We start from the raw sequence: 19,469 nt of genomic DNA on the forward strand, positions 1-19,469 counted from the left end.
AGTGCAGTGTTCATGTCCTGGAGTGTCCAGTCCGACTCTTAACGTGACTCTCCTGTCTCTGCTTCAGAAGTGCTGGTGCGTCTTTTTAAAGTCCCTGAGCTGCATGTCGGTGGAGACAGATGATAAGGACGAGCCGATGGAGGCGGCGGAGACCGTGTGTCAGGAGAGGAAGAGCGAGGGAGAGGAGGAGCAGGCTGCCGGGAAGGACAAGAAGAAGAAGAGGAGGTGCAGGTGAGCAGACAGGGGGACGCCGCCCGGTCGTGTCTGTGATTCAAGAAGGAGTCTCCTCTTGCTGTTTGATGTCATGGTGATGTCCGTGTCTGTGTCCCTCACACCTGCAATAACAATATTCTTTCCAGGTTCCTTTCCTGGTTCTGTGCCAGCTAAGATCGGAGTCGCCTTCCCCACCAAGGACTGGACTGGACTGGACTGGACTGGAGCTGAGGGACACCAGACTGGACTGGACTGGAGACAAGGGACCCCAGACTGTGCTGGACCGAAGCTGAGGGACCCCAGACTGCACTGGACCGGAGCTGAGAGACACCAGACTGGACTGGACTGGAGCTGAGGGACCCCAGACTGTGCTGGACCGAAGCTGAGGGACCCCAGTCTGTGCTGGACCAAAGCTGAGGGACCCCAGTCTGTGCTGGGCCAAAGCTGAGGGACCCCAGTCTGTGCTGGACCGAAGCTGAGGGACTCCAGACTGTGCTGGACCAAAGCTGAGGGGCCCCAGACTGGACTGGACTGGAGCTGAGGGGCCCCAGGCTGTGCTGGACCGAAGCTGAGGGACCCCAGTCTGGACCGAAGCTGAGAGACCCCAGTCTGTGCTGGACCGAAGCTGAGGGACCCCAGTCTGGACTGCACTGGAGCTGAGGGACCCCAGTCTGGACCGAAGCTGAGGGACCCCAGTCTGTGCTGGGCCGAAGCTGAGGGACACCAGTCTGGACCGAAGCTGAGGGACCCCAGTCTGTGCTGGACCGAAGCTGAGGGACCCCAGACTGGGCTGCACTGGAGCTGAGGGACACCAGACTGGACTGGACTGCACTGGAGCTGAGGGGCCCCATACTGGACTGGACCAGAGCTGAGGGGCCCCAGACTGGACTGGACCGGAGCTGAGGGACCCCAGATCCCAGTCTGGACTGAAGCTGAGGGACCCCAGTCTGGACTGAAGCTGAGGGACCCCAGACCCCAGTCTGGACTGAAGCTGAGGGACCCCAGACTGGACTGTGGAAAACTTTCACATTATCTCCACCTGAGTCCTCAGATCGTCTGCATGACCTTGTATTATTAAGTATTATTTTAAGGTCCTGTGATGATCGTAAGATGGGGGGGGGGGGGGGTGTGTCCCTTGACATTAATCTGTATTGTAATTTTTGTTCTTTTGTTAAGCATCATTAAAATGTTTTTTAAAAAAAGCTTTTGGTTTTTTCCCTCCCCCCCCGAAACGAACAAACAGAGTCTGTCTTTCTCTTTCATCCCGGAGAGTTTGTGGTTGATGGATTGAGGCCGAGAGCCCTCGTTGTCGGCGTGCCACCAGTTAGCGGGGCTAAAGCAGGGGGGGCATCGTGTCCAATACTCCTTGAAACGAGACAGATTTCAAGCCACCTCCGTCTGAAGAGAAGGAAGTTGACCACGAACTCCAGGGTGTCCTAGGAAGCTCTTTAGCCATCGTTTGCCCAGCAGCCATCTCACCCTGCAGCTCCCAGCTAGCAGCCCCCTCCCCACTGGAGCCCAGCAGGTAGAAGCCTGGTCAGTACCTGGAGGGGAGACTCCTGGGAAAAACTGAGGTTGCTGCTGGGAGAGGTGTTAGTAGGGCCAGCAGGGGGCGCTCACCCTGCAGTCTGTGTGGGTCCTGATGCCCCAGTATAGTGACGGGGACACTGGACTGTAAACAAGCGCTGTCCTTCGGATGAGACGTCAAACCGAGGTCCTGACTCTCTGTGCTCATTAACAATCCCGGGGTGTTTCTGGAGAGGAGTAGGGGTGTTACCCCAGTGTCCTGGCCTGATTCCCCCCCTGGTCTTGACCCATCATGGCCTCCTTATCACCCCCCCTCTCTGAACTGGCTCCATCCCTCTGCTCTCCTCCCCACTGAGAGCTGCTGTGTGCTGAGCGGACTGGAGCATCATCCACGTGGGGGCTGCACACTGGGGGGGCTGGAGGGGATCCCCCTGACCTGGGAAGAGCTCTGAGTGGAGAGTCCAGACGGATTAATTATTATTATTATTATTCGTGCTGCACTGGGCTTCAGTCCTGGTAGTGAGAGGGGGATCTGTGATCAGTACAGATACTTATGACTGTATAATAATACACGATAGAAATGGAAAACAGGGTAGCGCTGTAGTCTCTTCGAAACGTTTTGAACTGCCAGAAGAAGTTTTCACAACCCGGACTCGTGAAGGTACAGGTCTTCTCCCTTCGTCCGGAGTAAGGTGAGAGGTTATCCCCTCGGGGCGCAGTATCCCCGATGCACCCCCCCACCACCACCCAAAATGACACACACTTCTGTGACGATTGGGAGACCCCGGTTCGATCAGCCCCTGCGGTGTAGGAAACGACCCGCTGGAGAGAACACGCAGACTCCACACAGAAGGGTCACCTCGGCATTTATTCCAACAGCAAAACACCAGAGAGAAACGGGTCTCCGAAAGATGAGCGCACACCGGGAAAAACACTACGGGGTCATTACAAATGGGAATAGGAGTTCTTTTTTTCTTTTCCGGACGTCAGTTGTATCGTGTCCTGGTGATTTCTCCTGTTTCGAACGGAGTTCAATGTCACGTTTCTACTTTATTAGAGAGAGGCACTGAACTTTGGGGAACGTGACATCCACCCAGTATTACTAGTAGGTTGATAAATATAAATGTTCTTTTTCCCCCCGTATGATACCTCGCGAAATATAACGATGGCCAACTCCTTAAGTCGAAATTTAAACCCTTCTCACGCTACAAGACAGTCCGTCAACATCGCCACGGCCCGAAGCGCGACCTTCGGTATGACGTTGGCGGAAGGGGGTAGGGTAAGTACGTCACAGCCGGGGGAAGCCCCTATCACGTGAGAGGGGTGCTGCGGGCGACGAGCCCCCGGGGGCGAAGAGAAGTTGATTTGCGTGGGGTGTGGAAACACTACACGACCGGGCAAGCGAGCCGTTTTTTTTTTTGTTTTGTTTTTTCAGAACATCAGAACAACCGCAGAGATGACCATCGATCCACTCCGGACGTTTCCTTTTTTGTCCTTTTTGGCCTCCAAAATAAAAAAAAAAACTGGGATCCATCGTGGCGTTGCCAAATTAAAACGTCAACCACTTTTCGGGCTTTCGTGCTGTCCATGATGAAACCGTCATGGTTGTGTAAGGATACGTTACGTCACAGACCGGCGGCGCTCGGACGTGAGGAGTGTCGTTACGTTTTTGAAACGGGCACGTCAGACAAGATCTCTGACAAGATCTCTGAAAAACCCAAACCTGTAAGATTCAATTTCAATTCAGTTTTTTTTATATAGCTCCTTTCACAACAAGAATGCCCCAAGGCCCCGAACAAAGGAGTTGTTCCACACCCCCGCCACCCTCTGTGTACAGTAGAGCCCCCTGTACTGACTGGAGGAGCTCACCCAGCTGTGTCTGGAGAGAAGCCGGGGTATCGGCTTCAACCACAGGGCTGGGCGGCTTGTTCCCCACCCCCATCCCCTTCTGTGTACAGAAGAGCCTCCTGTCCTGACTCCAGTAGGAAATGTCACCTGGAGGCAACACACCGGCTTCTTTTAACAGATCACCTCGGGAATCGGGAACAACGGAGCTGTGTGCGGCCGTCTGTACGGAGGGGTTCAGCGCGGGGGGGCTCCGGGCTCGGGTCTGGACCCGGGGGGCTGTCTGTGTGGAGTCTGCATGTTCTCCCTGTGTTCTTCGGGTCCAAAGACAGGCTTTTGGGCTAATTGGCTTCTGGGAAAACTGGCCCTGGTGTGTGTGTGTCCTATGATGGAGTGCTGTCCTGTCCAGGGTGTGTGAGTGAATGTGTGTTTGTCATGTGATGGACTGGTTCCTGTCCAGGGTGTGTGAGTGTGTGTGTCTGAGTGTCCTGTGAGGGACTGGTGTCCTATCCAGGTTGTGTGTGTGTGTCCTGTGAGGGACTGGTGTCCTGTTCAGGGTGTGTGAGTGTGTGTGTGTATCCTGTGAGTGACTGGTGTCCTGTCCAGGGTGTGTGAGTGTGTGTGTCCTGTGATGGACTGGTGTCCTATCTAGGGTGTGTGTATGTCCTGTGATGGACTGGTGTCCTGTCCAGGGTGTGTGAGTGAGTGTGTGTGTGTCCTGTGATGGACTGGTGTCCTGTCCAGGGTGTGTGAGTGTGTGTGTCTGTGTGTCCTGTGATGGACAGATGGTACCAAGCCTGGACACCCATGAGACACTGGCTTCCTCAGAAGACTCTCACGGAGGGCACACTGTCCCTAACCCGGGTCCAGAAGAAACTACAGTGATCTATAATTCCTGCGCCTCGGAAGGGTTTATGACGTCTATGTCCGGCGCCCGCGCCCGTGGACTGGCGGTTTGGCGTCGCGCTCCGCAGCTCGAGCTTCGGTGCGAGGCAGGGCGGGAGGGAGCCGATGTGGCCTCGGCGCCATCTTTGCTGGTGAGTCAATTGTGACCGTTGCGGTACAACAAACCATCAATCAAGCTTTTCCCACCCCGTCCAGTATTTCTGTCGCGGCCCACGTCCCTTACAATCGACAAACTATAAAAAAAACAGTAGCCCTTCGCAACATTACACGCCATTTTTTTTATTTTAAACGTCCGCTAGATACGCAGGTGGCTCGATACCTGTCTTATCCTCGCCGGCGTCTTTATACCGGCAAGTGAATTTTATTTGGGGTCCCTCAGAATTGTGACAGAAATGTCAGTGAACCACAATAAAAAACGAAACTTTTTTTTAAAGGCGGTGAATGGATTTTTTGAGTAACCGTGTAGCGACTAACGTAAGGAAAAAAAAGTTGTCTTTCCCTACGAAGACGTTTTGGTACAGGACTTTCTTTAAATATCAGTTGTCCATAGCGTTTTACAAAAAGTTGATGATGATCTTGGAGATAATTGCAAAGGAAAATTGAGATAACTACTAAAACATTACGTGTGAAACGACAGGACAGAACTTTGAACCCACAAAGAAACAAAGGTATGAAATATTGCCTCGTCATGGGGGGTTGATAATTGTAGTAAGTGTTCCTAATTTTCGTAAAGAAATGTATATTATGGGAGTCACACGTGAGATTTAGTGTATATACGTTTCATATTGTGCATATATACGGGGTTAAAAAGTGGAATGAGTATGATTATAAACTCGTGTGTCCTATAATCAGATAATTTTTGAACAAGCTTTGATTAGACAGGTGAAAAACAACATCAGATCCTTTATTTTAATATATTCTCACGTCTGAATATCAGCTTCTCCCCTCTGGCCAACATTTCAGGGCTCCCAGGTGTAGATCCCAAATTGAAACAAATATTAATTTGTTACCCAGTTAAACAGTTAATAGAAGTGAGTGACCAGGGTAAATAAAGGTGGGTCAGTGTAAACTGTTTATTCTGGACCAGACTTCGTCATGTGTGATATGTCATGACTTCTTATATTAAGTTTTATCTTTATATTTAGTTCTACATGTGTAATAGATGCGATGTGTGTCCATAAAAAGGTTTCTCCAGGGGAAAATCAAGTTCGTTTTAAAACCGTGTTTCCTTTTTAGGGTAGGTTTGCATTCCAAGTGTGGGGTTTTTGCCTTTTTGTATTTTTGCTGAGACAAGTTGCCTTTCTTATACGCGGAGGGATCTGCTCGTGAGATGTCCGCTTGGTCCATTTCTGAGCTCAGTATAAGGTGTAGAAAGCATGACTGTCATCATAACCCGCATCTCACCCAGGTGTGGAATAATGTTGTGACTATTGCTTCAGCAATAACATGCTGATTGCATGTTTCTAGATGGGAATAACAGAGATCTCAACTACTGAGGGGCCTTATTAATAAAGTCTCCACAGCCGAAGCGCTGTGTCTCTTTTCAGCTGGCGATAAACCTTTCCTCGATCCTTTGCGGACTTGTAAAACTGTTCCTGATCAGAATAAAAAACGCTCACGCTAATACACAAGCACCCGTGTCTCGCCAAAGCTGACAAATAAACAGACGTACAAGCCGCACTGCACGTGTGAACAGGGGAATGAGCGAGCGAGCGGGGATAGGGCGCCTCCTGCGCTTAAAAGCTTACAGCACCTGGTATTCCCAGGCGGTCTCCCATCCAAGTACTAACCAGGCCCATCCCTGTTTAGATTCTGAGATCAGATGAGATCAGGCGTGCTCAAGGGGGTGTGGCCATAAGCGAGAGCAAGGCTCGCTGGCACCCTTATTATTGAGAGGACAGCTCCGTCACCTCTTTTACGACGCTGCTTTTTTCTCTTGCGTTTTTCTCTTCTTCCCACGTTCTCTCTCTTCACTGCCTTCGTCCCCGCTCTATTTCACTTCAGCCTTTCACTCTTGCTTCCTTCCAATGAGGACGGAGCTGCGGGAGAAAGGGCGCTATAGAGGATCGCTGTGGAGAGCTGCTGCTGTGCTTTGACATCTGAGCTCTGTGGAAAACGATCTCAATACAATTCTGAAAAACGCGACTCTCCGAACGCCAGCCGAACAAGTCTCCACAGCCGAAGCACTGTGTCTCTTTTCAGCTGGCGATAAACCTTTCATCGATCCTTTGCGGACTTGTAAAACTGTTCCTGATCAGAATAAAAAACGCTCACGCTAATACACAAGCACCCGTGTCTCTCCAAAGCTGACAAATAAACAGACGGACAAGCCGCACTGCACGTGTGAACAAGGGAATGAGCGAGCGAGCGGGGATAGGGCGCCTCCTTTGCTTAAAAGCTTACAGCACCTGGTATTCCCAGGCGGTCTCCCATCCAAGTACTAACCAGGCCCATCCCTGTTTAGCTTCCGAGATCAGGCGTGCTCAAGGGGGTGTGGCCGTAAGCAAGAGCGAGGCTCGCTGGCACCCTTCTTATTGAGAGGACAGCTCCGTCACCTCTTTTACGACGCTGCTTTTTTTCCCTTGCGTTTTTCTCTTCTTCCCACGTTCTCTCTCTTCACTGCCTTCGTCCCCGCTCTATTTCACTTCAGCCTTTCACTCTTGCTTCCTTCCAATGAGGACGGAGCTGCGGGAGAAAGGGCGCTATAGAGGATCGCTGTGGAGAGCTGCTGCTGTGCTTTGACATCTGAGCTCTGTGGAAAACGATCTCAATACAATTCTGAAAAACGCGACTCTCCGAACGCCAGCCGAACAAATCTCCACAGCCGAAGCGCTGTGTCTCTTTTCAGCTGGCGATAAACCTTTCCTCGATCCTTTGCGGACTTGTAAAACTGTTCCTGATCAGAATAAAAAACGCTCACGCTAATACACAAGCACCCGTGTCTCGCCAAAGCTGACAAATAAACAGACGGACAAGCCGCACTGCACGTGTGAACAGGGGAATGAGCGAGCGAGCGGGGATAGGGCGCCTCCTGCGCTTAAAAGCTTACAGCACCTGGTATTCCCAGGCGGTCTCCCATCCAAGTACTAACCAGGCCCATCCCTGTTTAGCTTCCAAGATCAGGCGTGCTCAAGGGGGTGTGGCCGTAAGCGAGAGCAAGGCTCGCTGGCACCCTTCTTATTGAGAGGACAGCTCCGTCACCTCTTTTACGACGCTGCTTTTTTTCCCTTGCGTTTTTCTCTTCTTCCCACGTTCTCTCTCTTCACTGCCTTCGTCCCCGCTCTATTTCACTTCAGCCTTTCACTCTTGCTTCCTTCCAATGAGGACGGAGCTGCGGGAGAAAGGGCGCTATAGAGGATCGCTGTGGAGAGCTGCTGCTGTGCTTTGACATCTGAGCTCTTTGGAAAACGATCTCAATACAATTCTGAAAAACGCGACTCTCCGAACGCCAGCCGAACAAGTCTCCACAGCCGAAGCGCTGTGTCTCTTTTCAGCTGGCGATAAACCTTTCCTCGATCCTTTGCGGACTTGTAAAACTGTTCCTGATCAGAATAAAAAACGCTCACGCTAATACACAAGCACCCGTGTCTCGCCAAAGCTGACAAATAAACAGACGGACAAGCCGCACTGCACGTGTGAACAGGGGAATGAGCGAGCGAGCGGGGATAGGGCGCCTCCTGCGCTTAAAAGCTTACAGCACCTGGTATTCCCAGGCGGTCTCCCATCCAAGTACTAACCAGGCCCATCCCTGTTTAGCTTCCGAGATCAGACGAGATCAGGCGTGCTCAAGGGGGTGTGGCCATAAGCGAGAGCAAGGCTCGCTGGCACCCTTCTTATTGAGAGGACAGCTCCGTCACCTCTTTTACGACGCTGCTTTTTTTCCCTTGCGTTTTTCTCTTCTTCCCACGTTCTCTCTCTTCACTGCCTTCGTCCCCGCTCTTTTTCACTTCAGCCTTTCACTCTTGCTTCCTTCCAATGAGGACGGAGCTGCGGGAGAAAGGGCGCTATAGAGGATCGCTGTGGAGAGCTGCTGCTGTGCTTTGACATCTGAGCTCTGTGGAAAACGATCTCAATACAATTCTGAAAAACGCGACTCTCCGAACGCCAGCCGAACAAGTCTCCACAGCCGAAGCGCTGTGTCTCTTTTCAGCCGGCGATAAACCTTTCCTCGATCCTTTGCGGACTTGTAAAACTGTTCCTGATCAGAATAAAAAACGCTCACGCTAATACACAAGCACCCGTGTCTCGCCAAAGCTGACAAATAAACAGACGGACAAGCCGCACTGCACGTGTGAACAGGGGAATGAGCGAGCGAGCGGGGATAGGGCGCCTCCTGCGCTTAAAAGCTTACAGCACCTGGTATTCCCAGGCGGTCTCCCATCCAAGTACTAACCAGGCCCATCCCTGTTTAGCTTCCGAGATCAGACGAGATCAGGCGTGCTCAAGGGGGTGTGGCCGTAAGCGAGAGCAAGGCTCGCTGGCACCCTTCTTATTGAGAGGACAGCTCCGTCACCTCTTTTACGACGCTGCTTTTTTTCCCTTGCGTTTTTCTCTTCTTCCCACGTTCTCTCTCTTCACTGCCTTCGTCCCCGCTCTATTTCACTTCAGCCTTTCACTCTTGCTTCCTTCCAATGAGGACGGAGCTGCGGGAGAAAGGGCGCTATAGAGGATCGCTGTGGAGAGCTGCTGCTGTGCTTTGACATCTGAGCTCTGTGGAAAACGATCTCAATACAATTCTGAAAAACGCGACTCTCCGAACGCCAGCCGAACAAGTCTCCACAGCCGAAGCGCTATGTCTCTTTTCAGCTGGCGATAAACCTTTCCTCGATCCTTTGCGGACTTGTTAAACTGTTCATGATCAGAATAAAAAACGCTCACGCTAATACACAAGCACCCGTGTCACGCCAAAGCTGACAAATAAACAGACGGACAAGCCGCACTGCACGTGTGAACAGGGGAATGAGCGAGCGAGCGGGGATAGGGCGCCTCCTGCGCTTAAAAGCTTACAGCACCTGGTATTCCCAGGCGGTCTCCCATCCAAGTACTAACCAGGCCCATCCCTGTTTAGCTTCCGAGATCAGACGAGATCAGGCGTGCTCAAGGGGGTGTGGCCGTAAGCGAGAGGAAGGCTCGCTGGCACCCTTCTTATTGAGAGGACTGCTCCGTCACCTCTTTTACGACGCTGCTTTTTTTCCCTTGCGTTTTTCTCTTCTTCCCACGTTCTCTCTCTTCATGGCCGTCGTCCCCGCTCTATTTCACTTCAGCCTTTCACTCTTGCTTCCTTCCAATGAGGACGGAGCTGCGGGAGAAAGGGCGCTATAGAGGATCGCTGTGGAGAGCTGCTGCTGTGCTTTGACATCTGAGCTCTGTGGAAAACGATCTCAATACAATTCTGAAAAACGCGACTCTCCGAACGCCAGCCGAACAAGTCTCCACAGCCGAAGCGCTGTGTCTCTTTTCAGCTGGCGATAAACCTTTCCTCGATCCTTTGCGGACTTGTAAAACTGTTCCTGATCAGAATAAAAAACGCTCACGCTAATGTAGCGGCGAGGCTTCATAATAAGAAAGAATTAAGTGTTCTGAGCCTTCCCAAAAGAGGCCCCATCTCACCCTCCATCTCTGTGGTGCAGCCACAGAGAAAGAATTCATGCAAGCTGATTTAAGATGTTTTCTTGTGATAAGAAACCAGCTCCCAAAGGGGGATGCATTTAGCTAAGCCTGGCTATCATGATCAATGGTCACCCATTGGCGCCTATCTGTCTAGGGAGTGCCAGTTGGACATCTGGACTGGATTACTAAGTGTCAGGACTAAGTGACTCATATCTCACCTTGATCAACCAATCAGGGACTGGTAGGGCCGAGTAACCCACGTGGGACTCTGATGCCCATGGAACTTTCAGCCAATCAATGAGCTGAAGTTCCTTCAGGTAAAACAGGCAACACAGAGAGCCTGTGAGTTTCAGAAGGGAGATTCAACAAGATTCAGTAAGATTCTGGAGAGGATTCTGTGGACTGTTCTAAAGGGAATTCAAAGGAGAATTCCAGGGCAGGACGGCCCAGGAGCAGAAGGCTCCCAAGGGCAGGACATTCTCACAGCGCGCCTCCTGACCATCCTGAGACTCAGCCCGGACAACCACGGAACGGCCAGTGTGTCTGAGTGCCAGAACTTTCCTTTGTTCTAAGAGTCTAGAGTGGAGGTTGCCAGAGAGTAACCAGCAGCAGGCCTCGTGAACAGGTCGGAACTGTGGACAGCTGAATCACTATTCAGAACTAGCTCTTCATCAGGAACGAACCGGTCCTCTTCCTGACTTGCTGGGACCCACAGTCATCTTTTCTCCTGTGCACAAACTTTGCCAACTAGCCGGACAGTGAGCATCAGCAGCGCACCGTCGCAAGCCGCACAGCACAGCCTGGCACGGAGCCAGAGAGTGCGGATTGGACAGCAACAGCCTGCAACTGTTTCTTTGTGCCCGCAGGAGATCTGAATCCCCAAAGATTGGATGAGTATTCAACTTCAATGCATTACAGCTCGAGAATTCAATTGTTATCCCAACCAGTTGATATCAATTTAATTCCTAAGAGTTATGTACTTGTTTTGAGTATCTAATGTAGAAGTTGTAACCAAGTTCACTTTACGAAACGGTCTAAATGAATGATATACTGAACGTATGTCCTCTTGATATGTGTAACACTTTGTAACTGATTGAATATATACCTTTTGTATTCTGATAACCCTCTCGATAAGATCTGTTAGGTTTACATGCATATTCTATGTATTAATAAATGTATCCTCGTGTATTAGTACCTGTGTGTGTGCGTTGTTTGAGTTATGTCGCATGGTTGGATTCTAAAGCCATCAAAAGAATCAACTTTGTGATTTACTGCTACAATTAATAATTGTCTCAGTAAATGCCCAAACCCTACAGAACTGGTGCCTTCAGAGAGCCACTATGATTACATATTTGGCGTCCCTGAACCGGCTTAATCTACACTAATACACGAGCACCCGTGTCTCGCCAAAGCTGACAAATAAGCAGACGGACAAGCCGCACTGCACGTGTGAACAGGGGAATGAGCGAGCGAGCGGGGATAGGGCGCCTCCTGCGCTTAAAAGCTTACAGCACCTGGTATTCCCAGGCGGTCTCCCATCCAAGTACTAACCAGGCCCATCCCTGTTTAGCTTCCGAGATCAGACGAGATCAGGCGTGCTCAAGGGGGTGTGGCCGCAAGTAAGAGCAAGACTCGCTGGCACCCTTCTTATTGAGAGGACAGCTCCGTCACCTCTTTTACGACGCTGCTCTTTTTCCCTTGCGTTTTTCTCTTCTTCCCACGTTCTCTCTCTTCACTGCCTTCGTCCCCGCTCTATTTCACTTCAGCCTTTCACTCTTGCTTCCTTCCAATGAGGACGGAGCTGCGGGAGAAAGGGCGCTATAGAGGATCGCTGTGGAGAGCTGCTGCTGTGCTTTGACATCTGAGCTCTGTGGAAAACGATCTCAATACAATTCTGAAAAACGCGACTCTCCGAACGCCAGCCGAACAAGTCTCCACAGCCGAAGCGCTGTGTCTCTTTTCAGCTGGCGATAAACCTTTCCTCGATCCTTTGCGGACTTGTAAAACTGTTCCTGATCAGAATTAAAAAACGCTCACGCTAATACACAAGCACCCGTGTCTCGCCAAAGCTGACAAATAAACAGACGGACAAGCCGCACTGCACGTGTGAACAGGGGAATGAGCGAGCGAGCGGGGATAGGGCGCCTCCTGCGCTTAAAAGCTTACAGCACCTGGTATTCCCAGGCGGTCTCCCATCCAAGTACTAACCAGGCCCATCCCTGTTTAGCTTCCGAGATCAGACGAGATCAGGCGTGCTCAAGGGGGTGTGGCCATAAGCGAGAGCAAGGCTCGCTGGCACCCTTCTTATTGAGAGGACAGCTCCGTCACCTCTTTTACGACGCTGCTTTTTTTCCCTTGCGTTTTTCTCTTCTTCCCACGTTCTCTCTCTTCACTGCCTTCGTCCCCGCTCTATTTCACTTCAGCCTTTCACTCTTGCTTCCTTCCAATGAGGACGGAGCTGCGGGAGAAAGGGCGCTATAGAGGATCGCTGTGGAGAGCTGCTGCTGTGCTTTGACATCTGAGCTCTGTGGAAAACGATCTCAATACAATTCTGAAAAACGCGACTCTCCGAACGCCAGCCGAACAAGTCTCCACAGCCGAAGCGCTGTGTCTCTTTTCAGCTGGCGATAAACCTTTCCTCGATCCTTTGCGGACTTGTAAAACTGTTCCTGATCAGAATAAAAAACGCTCACGCTAATACACAAGCACCCGTGTCTCGCCAAAGCTGACAAATAAACAGACGGACAAGCCGCACTGCACGTGTGAACAGGGGAATGAGCGAGCGAGCGGGGATAGGGCGCCTCCTGCGCTTAAAAGCTTACAGCACCTGGTATTCCCAGGCGGTCTCCCATCCAAGTACTAACCAGGCCCATCCCTGTTTAGCTTCCGAAATCAGATGAGATCAGGCGTGCTCAAGGGGGTGTGGCCGTAAGCGAGAGCAAGGCTCGCTGGCACCCTTCTTATTGAGAGGACAGCTCCGTCACCTCTTTTACGACGCTGCTTTTTTTCCCTTGCGTTTTTCTCTTCTTCCCACGTTCTCTCTCTTCACTGCCTTCGTCCCCGCTCTATTTCACTTCAGCCTTTCACTCTTGCTTCCTTCCAATGAGGACGGAGCTGCGGGAGAAAGGGCGCTATAGAGGATTGCTGTGGAGAGCTGCTGCTGTGCTTTGACATCTGAGCTCTGTGGAAAACGATCTCAATACAATTCTGAAAAACGCGACTCTCCGAACGCCAGCCGAACAAGTCTCCACAGCCGAAGCGCTATGTCTCTTTTCAGCTGGCGATAAACCTTTCCTCGATCCTTTGCGGACTTGTAAAACTGTTCCTGATCAGAATAAAAAACGCTCACGCTAATACACAAGCACCCGTGTCTCGCCAAAGCTGACAAATAAACAGACGGACAAGCCGCACTGCACGTGTGAACAGGGGAATGAGCGAGCGAGCGGGGATAGGGCGCCTCCTGCGCTTAAAAGCTTACAGCACCTGGTATTCCCAGGCGGTCTCCCATCCAAGTACTAACCAGGCCCATCCCTGTTTAGTTTCCGAAATCAGATGAGATCAGGCGTGCTCAAGGGGGTGTGGCCGTAAGCGAGAGCAAGGCTCGCTGGCACCCTTCTTATTGAGAGGACAGCTCCGTCACCTCTTTTACGACGCTGCTTTTTTTCCCTTGCGTTTTTCTCTTCTTCCCACGTTCTCTCTCTTCACTGCCTTCGTCCCCGCTCTATTTCACTTCAGCCTTTCACTCTTGCTTCCTTCCAATGAGGACGGAGCTGCGGGAGAAAGGGCGCTATAGAGGATCGCTGTGGAGAGCTGCTGCTGTGCTTTGACATCTGAGCTCTGTGGAAAACGATCTCAATACAATTCTGAAAAACGCGACTCTCCGAACGCCAGCCGAACAAGTCTCCACAGCCGAAGCGCTGTGTCTCTTTTCAGCTGGCGATAAACCTTTCCTCGATCCTTTGCGGACTTGTAAAACTGTTCCTGATCAGAATAAAAAACGCTCACGCTAATACACAAGCACCCGTGTCTCGCCAAAGCTGACAAATAAACAGACGGACAAGCCGCACTGCACGTGTGAACAGGGGAATGAGCGAGCGAGCGGGGATAGGGCGCCTCCTGCGCTTAAAAGCTTACAGCACCTGGTATTCCCAGGCGGTCTCCCATCCAAGTACTAACCAGGCCCATCCCTGTTTAGCTTCCGAGATCAGGCGTGCTCAAGGGGGTGTGGCCATAAGCGAGAGCAAGGCTCGCTGGCACCCTTCTTATTGAGAGGACAGCTCCGTCACCTCTTTTACGACGCTGCTCTTTTTCCCTTGCGTTTTTCTCTTCTTCCCACGTTCTCTCTCTTCACTGCCTTCGTCCCCGCTCTATTTCACTTCAGCCTTTCACTCTTGCTTCCTTCCAATGAGGACGGAGCTGCGGGAGAAAGGGCGCTATAGAGGATCGCTGTGGAGAGCTGCTGCTGTGCTTTGACATCTGAGCTCTGTGGAAAACGATCTCAATACAATTCTGAAAAACGCGACTCTCCGAACGCCAGCCGAACAAGTCTCCACAGCCGAAGCGCTGTGTCTCTTTTCAGCTGGCGATAAACCTTTCTTCGATCCTTTGCGGACTTGTAAAACTGTTCCTGATCAGAATAAAAAACGCTCACGCTAATACACAAGCACCCGTGTCTCGCCAAAGCTGACAAATAAACAGACGGACAAGCCGCACTGCACGTGTGAACAGGGGAATGAGCGAGCGAGCGGGGATAGGGCGCCTCCTGCGCTTAAAGGCTTACAGCACCTGGTATTCCCAGGCGGTCTCCCATCCAAGTACTAACCAGGCCCATCCCTGTTTAGCTTCCGAGATCAGACGAGATCAGGCGTGCTCAAGGGGGTGTGGCCGTAAACGAGAGCAAGGCTCGCTGGCACCCTTCTTATTGAGAGGACAGCTTCGTCACCTCTTTTACGACGCTGCTTTTTTTCCCTTGCGTTTTTCTCTTCTTCCCACGTTCTCTCTCTTCACTGCCTTCGTCCCCGCTCTATTTCACTTCAGCCTTTCACTCTTGCTTCCTTCCAATGAGGACGGAGCTGCGGGAGAAAGGGCGCTATAGAGGATCGCTGTGGAGAGCTGCTGCTGTGCTTTGACATCTGAGCTCTGTGGAAAACGATCTCAATACAATTCTGAAAAACGCGACTCTCCGAACGCCAGCCGAACAAGTCTCCACAGCCGAAGCGCTGTGTCTCTTTTCAGCTGGCGATAAACCTTTCCTCGATCCTTTGCGGACTTGTTAAACTGTTCCTGATCAGAATAAAAAACGCTCACGCTAATACACAAGCACCCGTGTCTCGCCAAAGCTGACAAATAAACAGACGGACAAGCCGCACTGCACGTGTGAACAGGGGAATGAGCGAGCGAGCGGGGATAGGGCGCCTCCTGCGCTTAAAAGCTTACAGCACCTGGTATTCCCAGGCGGTCTCCCATCCAAGTACTAACCAGGCCCATCCCTGTTTAGCTTCCAAGATCAGACGAGATCAGGCGTGCTCAAGGGGGTGTGGCCGTAAGCGAGAGCAAAGCTCGCTGGCACCCTTCTTATTGAGAGGACAGCTCCGTCACCTCTTTTACGACGCTGCTTTTTTTCTCTTGCGTTTTTCTCTTCTTCCCACGTTCTCTCTCTTCACTGCCTTCGTCCCCGCTCTATTTCACTTCAGCCTTTCACTCTTGCTTCCTTCCAATGAGGACGGAGCTGCGGGAGAAAGGGCGCTATAGAGGATCGCTGTGGAGAGCTGCTGCTGTGCTTTGACATCTGAGCTCTGTGGAAAACGATCTCAATACAATTCTGAAAAACGCGACTCTCCGAACGCCAGCCGAACAAGTCTCCACAGCCGAAGCGCTGTGTCTCTTTTCAGCTGGCGATAAACCTTTCCTCGATCCTTTGCGGACTTGTTAAACTGTTCCTGATCAGAATAAAAAACGCTCACGCTAATACACAAGCACCCGTGTCTCGCCAAAGCTGACAAATAAACAGACGGACAAGCCGCACTGCACGTGTGAACAGGGGAATGAGCGAGCGAGCGGGGATAGGGCGCCTCCTGCGCTTAAAAGCTTACAGCACCTGGTATTCCCAGGCGGTCTCCCATCCAAGTACTAACCAGGCCCATCCCTGTTTAGCTTTTGAGATCAGGCGTGCTCAAGGGGGTGTGGCCGTAAGCGAGAGCAAGGCTCGCTGTCACCCTTCTTATTGAGAGGACAGCTCCGTCACCTCTTTTACGACGCTGCTTTTTTTCCCTTGCGTTTTTCTCTTCTTCCCACGTTCTCTCTCTTCACTGCCTTCGTCCCCGCTCTATTTCACTTCAGCCTTTCACTCTTGCTTCCTTCCAATGAGGACGGAGCTGCGGGAGAAAGGGCGCTATAGAGGATCGCTGTGGAGAGCTGCTGCTGTGCTTTGACATCTGAGCTCTGTGGAAAACGATCTCAATACAATTCTGAAAAACGCGACTCTCCGAACGCCAGCCGAACAAGTCTCCACAGCCGAAGCGCTGTGTCTCTTTTCAGCTGGCGATAAACCTTTCCTCGATCCTTTGCGGACTTGTTAAACTGTTCCTGATCAGAATAAAAAACGCTCACGCTAATACACAAGCACCCGTGTCTCGCCAAAGCTGACAAATAAACAGACGGACAAGCCGCACTGCACGTGTGAACAGGGGAATGAGCGAGCGAGCGGGGATAGGGCGCCTCCTGCGCTTAAAAGCTTACAGCACCTGGTATTCCCAGGCGGTCTCCCATCCAAGTACTAACCAGGCCCATCCCTGTTTAGCTTCCGAGATCAGACGAGATCAGGCGTGCTCAAGGGGGTGTGGCCGTAAGCGAGAGCAAGGCTCGCTGGCACCCTTCTTATTGAGAGGACAGCTCCGTCACCTCTTTTACGACGCTGCTTTTTTTCCCTTGCGTTTTTCTCTTCTTCCCACGTTCTCTCTCTTCACTGCCTTCGTCCCCGCTCTATTTCACTTCAGCCTTTCACTCTTGCTTCCTTCCAATGAGGACGGAGCTGCGGGAGAAAGGGCGCTATAGAGGATCGCTGTGGAGAGCTGCTGCTGTGCTTTGACATCTGAGCTCTGTGGAAAACGATCTCAATACAATTCTGAAAAACGCGACTCTCCGAACGCCAGCCGAACAAGTCTCCACAGCCGAAGCGCTGTGTCTCTTTTCAGCTGGCGATAAACCTTTCCTCGATCCTTTGCGGACTTGTTAAACTGTTCCTGATCAGAATAAAAAACGCTCACGCTAATACACAAGCACCCGTGACTCGCCAAAGCTGACAAATAAACAGACGGACAAGCCGCACTGCACGTGTGAACAGGGGAATGAGCCAGCGAGCGGGGATAGGGCGCCTCCTGCGCTTAAAAGCTTACAGCACCTGGTATTCCCAGGCGGTCTCCCATCCAAGTACTAATCAGGCCCATCCCTGTTTAGCTTCCAAGATCAAACGAGATCAGGCGTGCTCAAGAGGGTGTGGCCATAAGCAAGAGCAAGGCTCGCTGGCACCATTCTTATTGAGAGGACAGCTCCGTCACCTCTTTTACGACGCTGCTTTTTTTCCCTTGCGTTTTTCTCTTCTTCCCACGTTCTCTCTCTTCACTGCCTTCGTCCCCGCTCTATTTCACTTCAGCCTTTCACTCTTGCTTCCTTCCAATGAGGACGGAGCTGCGGGAGAAAGGGCGCTATAGAGGATCGCTGTGGAGAGCTGCTGCTGTGCTTTGACATCTGAACTCTGTGGAAAACGATCTCAATACAATTCTGAAAAACGCGATTCCCCGAACGCCAGCCGAACAAGTCTCCACAGCCGAAGCGCTGTGTCTCTTTTCAGCTGGCGATAAACCTTTCCTCGATCCTTTGCGGACTTGTAAAACTGTTCCTGATCAGAATAAAAAACGCTCACGCTAATACACAAGCACCCGTGTCTCGCCAAAGCTGACAAATAAACAGACGGACAAGCGGCACTGCACGTGTGAACAGGGGAATGAGCGAGCGAGCGGGGATAGGGCGCCTCCTGCGCTTAAAAGCTTACAGCACCTGGTATTCCCAGGCGGTCTCCCATCCAAGTACTAACCAGGCCCATCCCTCTTTAGCTTCCGAGATCAGGCGTGCTCAAGGGGGTGTGGCCGTAAGCGAGAGCAAGGCTCGCTGTCACCCTTCTTATTGAGAGGACAGCTCCATCACCTCTTTTACGACGCTGCTTTTTTTCCCTTGCTTTTTTCTCTTCTTCCCACGTTCTCTCTCTTCACTGCCTTCGTCCCCGCTCTATTTCACTTCAGCCTTTCACTCTTGCTTCCTTCCAATGAGGACGGAGCTGCGGGAGAAAGGGCGCTATAGAGGATCGCTGTGGAGAGCTGCTGCTGTGCTTTGACATCTGAGCTCTGTGGAAAACGATCTCAATACAATTCTGAAAAACGCGACTCTCCGAACGCCAGCCGAACAAGTCTCCACAGCCGAAGCGCTGTGTCTCTTTTCAGCTGGCGATAAACCTTTCCTCGATCCTTTGCGGACTTGTTAAACTGTTCCTGATCAGAATAAAAAACGCTCACGCTAATACACAAGCACCCGTGTCTCGCCAAAGCTGACAAATAAACAGACGGACAAGCCGCACTGCACGTGTGAACAGGGGAATGAGCGAGCGAGCGGGGATAGGGCGCCTCCTGCGCTTAAAAGCTTACAGCACCTGGTATTCCCAGGCGGTCTCCCATCCAAGTACTAACCAGGCCCATCCCTGTTTAGCTTCCGAGATCAGACAAGATCAGGCGTGCTCAAGGGGGTGTGGCCATAAGCGAGAGCAAGACTTGCTGGCACCCATCTTATTGAGAGGACAGCTCCGTCACCTCTTTTACGACGCTGCTTTTTTCCCTTGCGTTTTTCTCTTCTTTCCACGTTCTCTCTCTTCACTGCCTTCGTCCCCGCTCTATTTCACTTCAGCCTTTCACTCTTGCTTCCTTCCAATGAGGACGGAGCTGCGGGAGAAAGGGCGCTATAGAGGATCGCTGTGGAGAGCTGCTGCTGTGCTTTGACATCTGAGCTCTGTGGAAAACGATCTCAATACAATTCTGAAAAACGCGACTCTCCGAACGCCAGCCGAACAAGTCTCCACAGCCGAAGCGCTGTGTCTCTTTTCAGCTGGCGATAAACCTTTCCTCGATCCTTTGCGGACTTGTAAAACTGTTCCTGATCAGAATAAAAAACGCTCACGCTAATACACAAGCACCCGTGTCTCGCCAAAGCTGACAAATAAACAGACGGACAAGCCGCACTGCACGTGTGAACAGGGGAATGAGCGAGCGAGCGGGGATAGGGCGCCTCCTGCGCTTAATAGCTTACAGCACCTGGTATTCCCA

At 51.5% G+C, this 19,469-nt stretch overlaps 7 non-coding genes and 12 pseudogenes across 7 annotated transcripts; all 19 read right to left on the reverse strand.

Moving 5' to 3' along the window:
* Positions 1 to 6,232: 6,232 nt before the first annotated feature.
* LOC148669649 (5S ribosomal RNA) lies at positions 6,233 to 6,351 on the reverse strand (annotated as a pseudogene).
* A 536-nt stretch (positions 6,352 to 6,887) lies between these two features.
* LOC148669650 (5S ribosomal RNA) lies at positions 6,888 to 6,996 on the reverse strand (annotated as a pseudogene).
* A 537-nt stretch (positions 6,997 to 7,533) lies between these two features.
* Positions 7,534 to 7,642, reverse strand: LOC148669651 (5S ribosomal RNA; annotated as a pseudogene).
* A 537-nt stretch (positions 7,643 to 8,179) lies between these two features.
* LOC148669652 (5S ribosomal RNA) lies at positions 8,180 to 8,298 on the reverse strand. Its single transcript, XR_015938285.1, has one exon. It is a non-coding gene; the product is annotated as a 5S ribosomal RNA (ribosomal RNA).
* A 537-nt stretch (positions 8,299 to 8,835) lies between these two features.
* Positions 8,836 to 8,954, reverse strand: LOC148669653 (5S ribosomal RNA). Its single transcript, XR_015937729.1, has one exon. It is a non-coding gene; the product is annotated as a 5S ribosomal RNA (ribosomal RNA).
* A 537-nt stretch (positions 8,955 to 9,491) lies between these two features.
* LOC148669654 (5S ribosomal RNA) lies at positions 9,492 to 9,610 on the reverse strand. The gene has a single exon (XR_015937730.1). It is a non-coding gene; the product is annotated as a 5S ribosomal RNA (ribosomal RNA).
* A 1,993-nt stretch (positions 9,611 to 11,603) lies between these two features.
* LOC148669655 (5S ribosomal RNA) lies at positions 11,604 to 11,722 on the reverse strand (annotated as a pseudogene).
* A 538-nt stretch (positions 11,723 to 12,260) lies between these two features.
* LOC148669656 (5S ribosomal RNA) lies at positions 12,261 to 12,379 on the reverse strand. Its single transcript, XR_015938286.1, has one exon. It is a non-coding gene; the product is annotated as a 5S ribosomal RNA (ribosomal RNA).
* Positions 12,380 to 12,916: 537 nt separating this feature from the next.
* LOC148669657 (5S ribosomal RNA) lies at positions 12,917 to 13,035 on the reverse strand. The gene has a single exon (XR_015938616.1). It is a non-coding gene; the product is annotated as a 5S ribosomal RNA (ribosomal RNA).
* A 537-nt stretch (positions 13,036 to 13,572) lies between these two features.
* Positions 13,573 to 13,691, reverse strand: LOC148669658 (5S ribosomal RNA; annotated as a pseudogene).
* Positions 13,692 to 14,228: 537 nt separating this feature from the next.
* Positions 14,229 to 14,337, reverse strand: LOC148669659 (5S ribosomal RNA; annotated as a pseudogene).
* Positions 14,338 to 14,874: 537 nt separating this feature from the next.
* Positions 14,875 to 14,993, reverse strand: LOC148669660 (5S ribosomal RNA). Its single transcript, XR_015938364.1, has one exon. It is a non-coding gene; the product is annotated as a 5S ribosomal RNA (ribosomal RNA).
* Positions 14,994 to 15,530: 537 nt separating this feature from the next.
* LOC148669661 (5S ribosomal RNA) lies at positions 15,531 to 15,649 on the reverse strand (annotated as a pseudogene).
* A 537-nt stretch (positions 15,650 to 16,186) lies between these two features.
* LOC148669662 (5S ribosomal RNA) lies at positions 16,187 to 16,295 on the reverse strand (annotated as a pseudogene).
* A 537-nt stretch (positions 16,296 to 16,832) lies between these two features.
* On the reverse strand, positions 16,833 to 16,951 carry LOC148669663 (5S ribosomal RNA). Its single transcript, XR_015937731.1, has one exon. It is a non-coding gene; the product is annotated as a 5S ribosomal RNA (ribosomal RNA).
* A 537-nt stretch (positions 16,952 to 17,488) lies between these two features.
* Positions 17,489 to 17,607, reverse strand: LOC148669664 (5S ribosomal RNA; annotated as a pseudogene).
* Positions 17,608 to 18,144: 537 nt separating this feature from the next.
* Positions 18,145 to 18,253, reverse strand: LOC148669665 (5S ribosomal RNA; annotated as a pseudogene).
* A 537-nt stretch (positions 18,254 to 18,790) lies between these two features.
* Positions 18,791 to 18,909, reverse strand: LOC148669666 (5S ribosomal RNA; annotated as a pseudogene).
* A 536-nt stretch (positions 18,910 to 19,445) lies between these two features.
* LOC148669667 (5S ribosomal RNA) overlaps positions 19,446 to 19,469 on the reverse strand; it is a 119-nt pseudogene continuing 95 nt past the window's right edge.

The sequence above is a fragment of the Lepisosteus platostomus genome, chromosome 5 (genome assembly GCF_059453375.1).
Source record: "Lepisosteus platostomus isolate fLepPlt1 chromosome 5, fLepPlt1.hap1, whole genome shotgun sequence".
Taxonomy (NCBI): domain Eukaryota; kingdom Metazoa; phylum Chordata; class Actinopteri; order Semionotiformes; family Lepisosteidae; genus Lepisosteus; species Lepisosteus platostomus.